The sequence below is a fragment of the Mesocricetus auratus genome, unplaced genomic scaffold, assembly GCF_017639785.1.
Source record: "Mesocricetus auratus isolate SY011 unplaced genomic scaffold, BCM_Maur_2.0 Super-Scaffold_100004, whole genome shotgun sequence".
In the NCBI taxonomy this organism is placed as follows: domain Eukaryota; kingdom Metazoa; phylum Chordata; class Mammalia; order Rodentia; family Cricetidae; genus Mesocricetus; species Mesocricetus auratus.
Window position 1 is genome coordinate 82,730,546 of NW_024429189.1, and position 10,225 is coordinate 82,740,770.

Genomic DNA, 10,225 nt, shown 5'->3' on the forward strand with positions numbered 1-10,225 from the left:
CGCGCCTTCTCCCCAACTTCTCACCCTCGCCCAGGGTTCTCTGCCCGAGGCCAAGACGACCTCAAACAGACTAAGGGACTGCTGTTCAACCGCGGCCTCCCTTCCCAACTCTGAACACATTCTGTAAAGTAGAAAGCAGCGCCTCCTGCTCGGATGGCTTTGACTGGACTTTCTCGTGGGGGCGGGGGTGGTGGATGGGAGTGGTTAGGAACAGTAAAGTGGGGTGTGTGTGTGTCTGTGTGTACGTGTGTGTCTGTCTGTCTGTGTGTAAGACAGACAGAAACAGAGGGGGGGTGGAGAAGGGTGGGAGGGATCTTTTTGGCCCCCTTTGCGTCTTGGTTTCTTCATACGCTTCCGAACATCTCAAACTAGCCAAGACCACTGCCCGCCTAGACTCCTTGTAGAGTCTGAGAAAATTTGGCCTCGTTTTCCTGGGGCTGGGGAATGAGCTCCGGAGGTCAATAAAGCCCTCCAAAAATGATGAATGATTGAGCACCTGTGATGATGATAGTGATTACCAGAGCAATTAAACAGTTTGATTAAATGAGCCATCATAACAATGATGTCTGCGGGAAATCGGCCCTCACATATAAAGACAGTGTGGAGGGGCTGGCAGAGGCGCGGAGAGCGCGCCGGGAGAGGGGATGCGACCCGTGCGGGTTTGGCTCCAGTAGCCAAACCAGGGGCGGCGAGCTCAGGGAGCTTCTGGAGGCAGTCTAGCCTAGGGTTTCTGTCTCTCTTTCTGCCTGGCTTCAAGCCTTAGACAACCGACCCGTCTGGAACACGATGGACCATAGGGTCCTTTCCCCCTCTCCTCCCTCCCCCCTTTTTCCTCTCTAGAAGAACTCCAAGATTACAAATATCCACTTCATTTGATGCTGAGTTACTCGCCGACACATAAGAAAAGGTGAGTAAAAAGAAAAGGAAAAGTTATCTCCATAATTTTATTTCAAGGGGTGGCATTAAACTTCAGTTTAGCCGAGGGAGAGGGAGAGGGAGAGAGAGAGAGAGAGAGAGAGAGAGAGAGAGAGAGAGAGAGAGAGAGAGAGAGAGAGAGAGAGAGAGAGAGAACAGAACAGAGTGGAAGGACCGAGAGACAGACAGACAGGCAGGCAGGCAGAGACAGACACAGAGAATGTGAGAGAATATCTGGCCTGGCTGAAGACTGTTCTCTGCTTCTGTGGATGGTACTGGCTGGGTGCAAGTTGTCGGTCTAGCGCGGCTGACAAAATTTACACTCAGTTTTGACTCTTCTCATTGTTCCTAATTTCAACTGGGCTATTTATTATCGCTAGTAGGATTGTTACTATTTTAAAAGTGCTGGTTAAGTTAAGGCCAGTTAGAAAGTTTCTTTTTCAAAGGAACTCCTTTAATAGATGTTTCTTTTCCCAAGAACAACTTCGTTAGAAACATCTGCATTTTAGTCTAAGTCTTAGAGATTTTTTGACACCGCTACTCACCCCCTACCCCATTGATATTATGAAGCGATTTAGCATCCCAGTACCCTTTATGTAGTAAAATTTCACTAGCATTTAAAATAGCAGTAATAAGGTTTCTTCCTGAATAAAAATTCAGACAACTTGATTATTTCCATATTTTAAAACGTTAAGGAAATAATGGCTTGATTAACTGGTAATGATTTGAGGTTTTACAAGAGAAGAAAAGTGTAAACTCTGCTTTGTACGGTGGATAGTGCAGAAGGGTTTTAGCTTGGACCTCTTTCTTCCTCTCTTTCAGTATGTAACTTCTTATGCATGTTGTGGAATGCATTCAAATAAACAAGAGGACATTGTGGTTAAATGCAAGAGGCAGAAAGGAGGGGTATTTTAAGATATTTGCAAAGAAGAAAGATAAGTTTTAACGTGGGAGACTTTTTGCTAAGAAGTGTGGGATGGTTGAAAATAGCACACTACTAAGGAACATCTGTATGCCTTTTAAATTCACTTCATCTAAAAGGAGACGCTGTTTTCTAGTGACTAACACAGGATTTGTTACTCAGGCGCATGCTACTGGTGACACTGTTAGCTTAAATGTCAGTTTTAAAATCCACCACTGCAGTCATTACACAGGAGACCAAGTTAGAGTTGGTTCAGGGTATCTCTCCTGATGACTGTGATGACTTCAAAGAACTGTGATTATCAACAACTTGTGGATGTTTTATTAATGCAACTGCAAAGGGTTCTTCTAGGTCAGGATTGCTTCTGTTTTCCATCCTTGGTTTCCCTGGCTGGTAGGAGCCTTTCCACAGAAGCGAGGTGTCCTCACTTTCTCTCTTCCATTTGTGTGAATGCCTTGTTTTCCCGAGCTCGGCACTCCACTCTCTGGTTGTGGATTAATTTACTCTCCCACATTTGAGGTGAGGGGAAATAGGTGGGGCAGCCTCAGAGACAAACAAGAGATGGGGGTCACAGGCACCATGCACACCTCAGTCAACAGTCAGCTCCTCCTGCCAGGCTGGAAATGGTTTTAACAGGCGGTAAAATTTCATCTTGCGGTGTCAAATTGGGGTCATTTTGGGGTTAGAGTTCTCAGTGTCCGTGAGGAGCTGTCCAGCTGTGTGGGGACTCATTAACTGCAAAGATCTGTTTCAGTAAAAACAATTCAAAGACAGTCAGAAGGCTAAAGACTCTCTACAAATCGCATTTTACAAGTGCCCCCAGAACAAATATGGTTGGTAAAACCTATTTCTTCACAATCCCAAATCAGCTACTTAGCTCTGGAGTGGGGGGGTGGGAACACTGAATTAAAAAGGAGGTGAGGGGGGCTGGAAGGGGGTGAATGAGGAGAATTGGGCCTCTCAAATTTAAGAGTCTGTTTTTAATCACCCCTTTCTTATTGAAGCATCCCCCTAGACTTCTGAAAAGCCCTCCTTTCTATTTCTCCTTTTCTTCTTTTGATCCCTTGTGGAATGTTACTATAGGTAACATTAAGGATTTAAAAGAATAATGTAAGCCCCCTAGTTCTGTAGTTCAACGGCATTGGCTTTCGGGAGGGGAGTTAATTTGAAGTAGCATTTATAAACTGGAACTTTATTTTAGCTGAACTCGTTCAGGCTTCTTGAGGTGGTATTTGTAGTTGTTCTTTTTATATACCCCCCTCCCCAATTTCCAGATTCTCTGCACAGATAGCTCTGAATTCCTCCGAACTGTGAGGTCCTGAAGTGCTAATCTGAGCATTAAAATCACCAGATTTAAATCCCTTTTGTCTTCTTTACAACAGTTAGAACAATTGATGCTTTACTGCAAGGGCAAGTAAATCCAGCCTTAATCTTGTTTGCAACTTTAGTTAATGTTTTGATTTGGAATATTTTGTATTAAGGAGACTTTTATGGAAGAAACAAACCTGAGATCATGTTTGATTTGGGGAGGTTCTGTTCCTCAGTTTGAAGAAAGACGACTTACTTCTTGCACCTAAGAGTGTTTTCATTGGTTCAAGGGAGAGTTCATGGTTAAAATAGGTTAAACATGTGAAATGCCAGGATTTTGGTTTTTTGGACAAAACAAAGTTGATATTTAAAAGTAAAGTATCATTATGAAGGATATTGATTTCCTTGAATTACTGAACCTAGCAAGAAAAAAAAAACCTCAAAACACATCATCTATTCCCTCTTTCTCTTTCCACACTCCATGTCTGTTCCCAGGTTTTCTGTTCCTATCCGCACTACTTTCCTTTGGATTCTAAAGGAGGGTGAGTTTTTGAAGTCCTACTCCTTTCTCCGGGCTTCCCAGGGTGTTTGTAAATTGTTCTTCAAAGATTCTGTGGCCCTGCAGAAAGAGCCCTGAGCCTAGTGTTATTGGGACAAAGGCACCTGGCTGTCTTTTGCCTTGTCTTGCTGACTGACAGTTAGAATTTTTATATATATTTTATTTGGTGTTTCTAATAAAGTGTTTGTCGTCCCCCCCCCACTTCACCCCTTGGAGCCACTTATTACTTTTAAAACATCTCTTCCCCTTAAACCTCTGCTCATCCTTGTGAACTGTTTCTGACCTTCCCAGCAGTATAAGTGAGACTAGAAAGAATTCTGCTCATTTCCTTACCTGTCACCTTGGTTAGTGTTCTTTCTAGATGGAGTCTGCAGAGGGAAGGGGCCCTTGTCCCCTTTCCCTACCACCACCTTCTTGGTGTTTGCTTTTGTTTCGTGTTTACTTTTTTGCTTTTTTACGCCTTGGTGTTCTATTATGGACTCTTCTCCCTGGAAATAATGCCATTAAAGCAACCTACAGTTAAAAAAAATAGGATAGAGTAGAATTGCTGCATTTTGCTTTTTCCCTGTCTAATTTCTTCCCATTTTAGCTGTTTCCCTGTATCGCAGGAAGAGCGAGTTTCAATAAATAGCCCTCTAGCGCTATCTGGCGGGGCTCCAAAAGCGCGGAGCACTAAGGCGCTGTCTAGTTTCTCCTTCCCGCGCCCTTCTTCTTTCCTCTTCTTCTATCTCTTGTCTCTTCTGTTCTCTGTACCTTATTTCCAGTTGATTCTTTGCCCCCTTCTGTTCCCTTTCTAGTCTTTATTACAGTTTCCAGTGCAGACAGCGGACCCCGCACCCGCCAGCACCTTAGTCCTTGCAACTAGAAGCCAATCCGGCCACCCATATCTCGCAGGCTTTCCGGTCCTGATCCAGCGTGGTTCACTCCCATCTTCTCCCTCTGATGAGCACCTTGTGGGTGTTAAATGTGTTGACGGTCTCCACGGGCGGTGTTTTGAAGGGGCTTAAAACTACAATTGAGAAGTTTGCTGGAAAGAAACAAGACACTGAGATTCCCAGTTAGCACAGCCTGGCTAAGTTTGAGGCCTGAAGGCCGGGTCGCCCGGTGTGAATGGAAGGAGTCTTCTCCGGGAATGGGACAGAAAGGCAGGGCACCAAACCTTTGCCAGAGGAATGTGAGTGACTTCGGTGGAACACGTGCTCTCAGAACCCCACGAGAAAGCTTTCCAAGGGATCGCCTCAGTCTGCAGACCTGCGCCCAAGGCGCCTGCCCATTTTCTCCTTCTCAATTAACCCGAGCTATTCCCAGCATCCCCACTAAAACATTCACAATCTGGAAAGAAGTGTCAAAGTGGGAGTAGGAAAGACCCCTGGAAAACCCACAGAGAGGAGCCAGACAACATACACCGCCGCCGAGCAAGCCAGTGGTGCTAAACCCGAGTCGCATGCTTCTTCCGGTAACCTATAGACACTCCGCGGTGTGAGCAGAGGTTAGATGAGACCGAGACCAGACAGATGACTAGACCTGCCAGGCGCCTCATCACAGAGCTGCTATATTCACTTAGATTCTTTATTTTTTCCCCTCTCCCTCTCCCTTGCCTGTCTTTCCTTCCCTTCTTTCTGTTTCCCTCATCCTCCCTCTCACCCTTTCCTCCCCCCTTTTCCCTCACCCTCAGCCCGAGAAACCTCCAATCTTTGCTTTAAGCAAATGTCTTTCACTTACTCCTCTAATACGAGGCCGGAGGTGAGTTATGACTGCGTTTCCTAAGAGCCAGCTATTGCTTTGAAGGAGAAATGATGCCACATCCCCTAAGTAGTCACTACAGGTGTTAGAAACTTTGCCCTCTGAATGTTCTGAACCAAAGAGTCTCAAATCTGGGCCCCTCTCTATGAAAATGGCAAAATCGAATGGAAAAAAGCGGGAAGGGTGAGGAATTTCTCCCACTCCCCACTGCTGAGGGAGACAGGCGTAGTTTGGTTGTAATTAATTGAAGATTCTTATTAGGTCATCATTAGTCAATGTGCAAATAATTGCTGCCCATTTTTACTTAAAATTGACCAGCCTGAGCGTGATAGATCGATTCAGAGGATAAAAATGATGTATCAAAACATCAATGTCGATTATTTGAAATATTGTAGTCGAATTTTTTTTATTGCTTCATCGGTTAAGTGTCTGAAAGTGCGGTGTTCAAACATATATTTATGTTGTCAATACTGTCAGAACTGTCAGTTTTACTATACCGGATTTGTACTACATTTCAAATTTGCTCATTTGCATAAAATGCCCACCCTAGGATTCCCCCCCACTCCCACCCCATCTCTGGAAAATCCCTGTCAGTTTCTTCAAAGGATTCTGCAATCTTTGCCTAAGCTAAAGTGGGCACTGCTTCTTTTACTCAAATTCCCAGGGCCGATTACATGTCTTTTTCGCCATTTCTAACTTTGGAAGAGGCACTCCCTCCTTTTTGCCCAACTATGCCTAGCATAACCTTTTGTCCAAGACAGCACTAGAGCAATGCAAACACACATTCTAGCTACAAAATACAGCACTTGGGTAGGAAAAATGGATAAAACAGATTCCACCCGACTTTCTTGGCCACCCTCAGATAAACCCAGACGCCACCAAGCCTGGACGTCAGGGCCCGCTATCAAATTACCTGAAAGATTGAAGTCTTCCAAGAAAAATACATGTAGGTGTAAAAATACCTTTTCTTTCTTTCTTTACTTAAAAGCTGCGATGGTAGGAGAGGAAATAACACACATAAGTGATCTGCGCGTTTTACCTTTAAAAGCTTTTGAACCCCATCGAAAGACACAGGTTGCAAGCAGAACTGACAGTTTTAATTCTACCCATTTTCCCGTAGCACGTCAGATCAGAGGCACTCATTTATTTTATGGGGTGGGGCATTAGAAAAGCAGACAGGGTGAATTCGATTATCTCCATCCTAAAAATCCCAGGGAAATTAAACTCCCTTATTGAAACGCAAACATTCCATTGCTCTGTACAATTAGTCTAGACTAATTGAAATTTATAAATTCACATTCTGCCTAATCTTATGCTTTTCATCCCATCAGCCCCCCCCCCCAGGATTCCAGCTAAGTCTGGTAGGTAAGGATGTGATGTTGTTTTAGTAAGCCTAAAGCACTTTCATTATCCTTTTAATGGGTTTAAATAGGTCTGTTTGGACATTCAAAGAAGCTACACATACAAAGATAGGTTGGCTCCGTGCCGTCAATCCCAGCACTAAAAACTATAAAAAACAAAACAAAACACAAAAAAACCTGAGCGTTCCTATATCCATCCTTGCTTCGAACAAATAAGTAAGTAAATAAAGTGCAAGGCAAAAGAAAGTTTGTTGCCTGCATCTGTAGGTCGTGGTGCGCGCGTGTATAAACATCTTGGAGTCAGTGTTGGTTGGTTACCTCCCCCGCCCCCGCACCCCAGGCAAGGGCGTAGAGAAATCGCCTCCCCCCCGCCCCAAGAGTCGTGTTTACTTTTTTTTTTTTAAATCTCTCGGCTATGTATGACAAGCGTTGCTTGAAGAAATTCATCGGCCTTCCCCAGATACTTCCAGGTTTGCCGTAATGATCTGCAGAAGAGACCTGCCACCACTTTCTCACGTCCCAAGGTGTTGGCGGAACTCGGAGCGAGGGGAGAGTGACTGCAATGCTTAATTGCAGAGGGGAGGGCGGGGTGCCTCCTGGGATCCGGGGCGGGGGTTGGGGAGATAAGCCACAACCCAGGAAGGATCTTTCAGGACGTTCAAGTCGCCAGTTGGAGAATATTTGGGCAAGGTATGATTGTCTTGTCCCCCTCCCCCATCCCAATGCCTTTGGGGAGAAGCGATACCCTTGTGTAACAATTAGCTCAGACAATAAAAATAATTGGAAAATCAGTTGGAATTTCTGAGTTTTTAATTACGTTTAATTTTGCACTAAGCCGTAAAATTACGAATGCCCCTCAATTAAACACTTTCCTCTTGCAAAGCGTTTAACAACAATTATTCCTTAATCAGTCTGAATGTGAGTCACAAATGGTGCTTTTCCACATCAAAAGGACGTCCTTCCATGTTACCTTTTAGTCATAAGAGGATTAATTCCTGTAATTAGAGGGATAAATATGTGCATAAATATCTCTCTCACTCTCTTCTTTAAAACAACAACAACAAAACATTTTCACTGTGTGGGAGACATAGTGGGCTCGGGAAGGGGAAGTGGTTGGTTTGGGCCAGACACATCCCTTTGCGTGCTCTGGCCATTGGAATCCCGCGCTGCGGGCGCGCATCTCGGAACTGGGAGGACACGCTCACTCCCACTCAAGGATGCGCTCGTTTCAGGCTGCAGGTCCAAAGCTGGGGCCTCGAGGACCCGAGTCCAGCCGAATTCTTCCAGTTTGCAGTCCACATCCCATTTTCGCCTCTGGCCGGCGCAGCAGGACTTCATTCTGGTCGGTGCCCGGGTCCCCTGGAGTGGAAGTCCCTGCCCTAAGCCGGAGCTCCAGTTTGACTTTTCAGGCTGCAAATAAAAATTGAGCATGACCTTTTAAAATTCCAGTGTGAATATCTCATTTACCTAATGACTTTATGTCACCTACGGAGAAGGTCAATTTCCTCTTAACCTTTCCCCCGCTGCTGCAGTAAGCATTCTTCCCTAATCAATGGTGGCTCGAATGATCAATTCCCATTTTATGATCGCTGACAAAGTCAGTCTAGGGCCGGGGGTTGAGACCAAGCTTCTGGCTCGGCCGGGACAGGGGCTTTGGGAACGCCCAACTCCGCCCGGCGCCTCGGGAGGCTGCTCTCTCTCCACCTAGTTCAGAGACCTTGGCAAACTTCCCTCCCCCACCCGCCGGCGAGACTTCTGAGTTGTCACTAATCCGAACCTGAAATTCACCAGAGCCCCTTCGGTTACCGACAACGCTCCCTACTGCTGCTGGGCCTCCCACTGGCCCCTCCTCCAAATGCTTTCATTTCTAAGTGTACAAGCAGGATTGCCCGACCCTAACGAGAGAGAGAGAGAGAGAGAGAGAGAGAGAGAGAGAGAGAGAGAGAGAGAGAGAGAGAGAGAGAGAGAGAGAGAGACAGAGAGACAGAGACAGAGAGACAGAGAGAGACAGAGACAGAGACAGAGAGAGAGAGACAGAGAGAGACAGAGACACAGAGACAGAGACAGAGACACAGAGACACACAGAGAGAGAGACAGACAGAGAGACAGAGACACAGAGAGAGACAGAGAGACAGAGAGAGACACAGAGAGAGAGTTACTTTTATTTTTCGAAATTAAAATTATCGCTTCCATCTTCACTGTGGGTCTCTCAGCTCCTCCAGGTTAACTTCGTGTAAACAAAGCAACAACAAAAGCCCAAAGGCCTAGGAATCTCTTTCTCTCTCTCTCTCTCTCTCTCTCTCTCTCTCTCTCTCTCTCTCTCTCTCTCTCTCTCTCTCTCTCTCTCTCTCTCTCACTCACACACACACACACACACACACACACACACACACACACACACACACACAAAGGCACTGTATCCCCACTATACCAGGTTACCTAAAGGGTATGCATTAGTATTTGCTCCTATTTAAGTTACCCAAGCCTTCCTCCAATCTGGGGAAACAGGAGACAAATTACTAAATGAAAGCTAGTTTGCTGTAAGTTTGCAACTCTTGATCTTTGTGGGTTGAAGGTGATTACCTCCCTCTTCCTGGCTCTCCTATACCAGCTGACTTTCACACATACCAGGCCTTTCTGAAGTAGAGATTTCTTGACATCAACTCTCCACAGAAACCTGGAAACTCACCTTATTCCATCCCAAACGCATTTTCATGGACTTCCAAGACCAGCAGAAGCTGGTGACTACACATCAAACGATCTGCAGAGCCTTGCCTAGCTAGGATTCAATCACAGGAAATCCACTGCTCTATGAAAAAGATGTCCTATGGGCAGGGTGGGGGGAGTCCCTTTGAGGAGACAGTTTCTCAGTTCTCTATTGACCAGCTAGTTAAAACAGAAAGAAACTTTAACTCCTTAGATTGACTCGCTCTGCCCATGGAGGCTCTCTTTGAAAAGGAATATAAATTACCCTGCTAGCTCAGAGTATCTCATTTCTTGTGGGCAGATATTTTGCAAAAACATGAAAGTCTTTGAAGTAATCAAATGAAAATGTAACTCTTCCACTGTTTATCCACCAATCTGACCTAAGAACAAACGGAAGATAGGATGAGCGGTCAAGGTGACTCATTAGTCATGCCAGCCTTGCTCCTCAGCAGTATGGCCACTCTTGCCTCAGACCCCTGATACAGAGTGGTAGGAACTCATAGGTAACCAGAATAAGGCAAGCTCAGGAACTGACCTGGGCAGAGTACTTAGTTCCCAGTCTTCCTGCTTGTCCTGATCCCCGCCAGGAAGTATGTTTGCAGGTCTTAATGAGCTAGATTCCGGATCCAGCTGGGCACACGGGCTAGTAAAGCCCTTTCTGAACTATGCAGCACCTTGGCTTTTAGAAGGTTTGTCTCATATTTGCAGACT

General features: G+C 45.4%; 2 long non-coding RNA genes across 2 annotated transcripts; one reads left to right on the forward strand and one right to left on the reverse strand.

Annotated features, from left to right (window-relative positions):
* The first annotated feature begins 162 nt into the window (after positions 1-162).
* On the forward strand, positions 163-7,599 carry LOC106022020. Its single transcript, XR_001197118.2, has 3 exons — positions 163-907; positions 3,641-3,687; positions 4,502-7,599. It is a non-coding gene; the product is annotated as an uncharacterized LOC106022020 (long non-coding RNA).
* Positions 7,600-7,610: 11 nt separating this feature from the next.
* LOC121140477 lies at positions 7,611-8,663 on the reverse strand. The gene is made up of 2 exons (XR_005877326.1): positions 8,586-8,663; positions 7,611-8,218 (listed from the first exon to the last, which is right to left on the reverse strand). It is a non-coding gene; the product is annotated as an uncharacterized LOC121140477 (long non-coding RNA).
* Between the last annotated feature and the right edge of the window lie 1,562 nt (positions 8,664-10,225).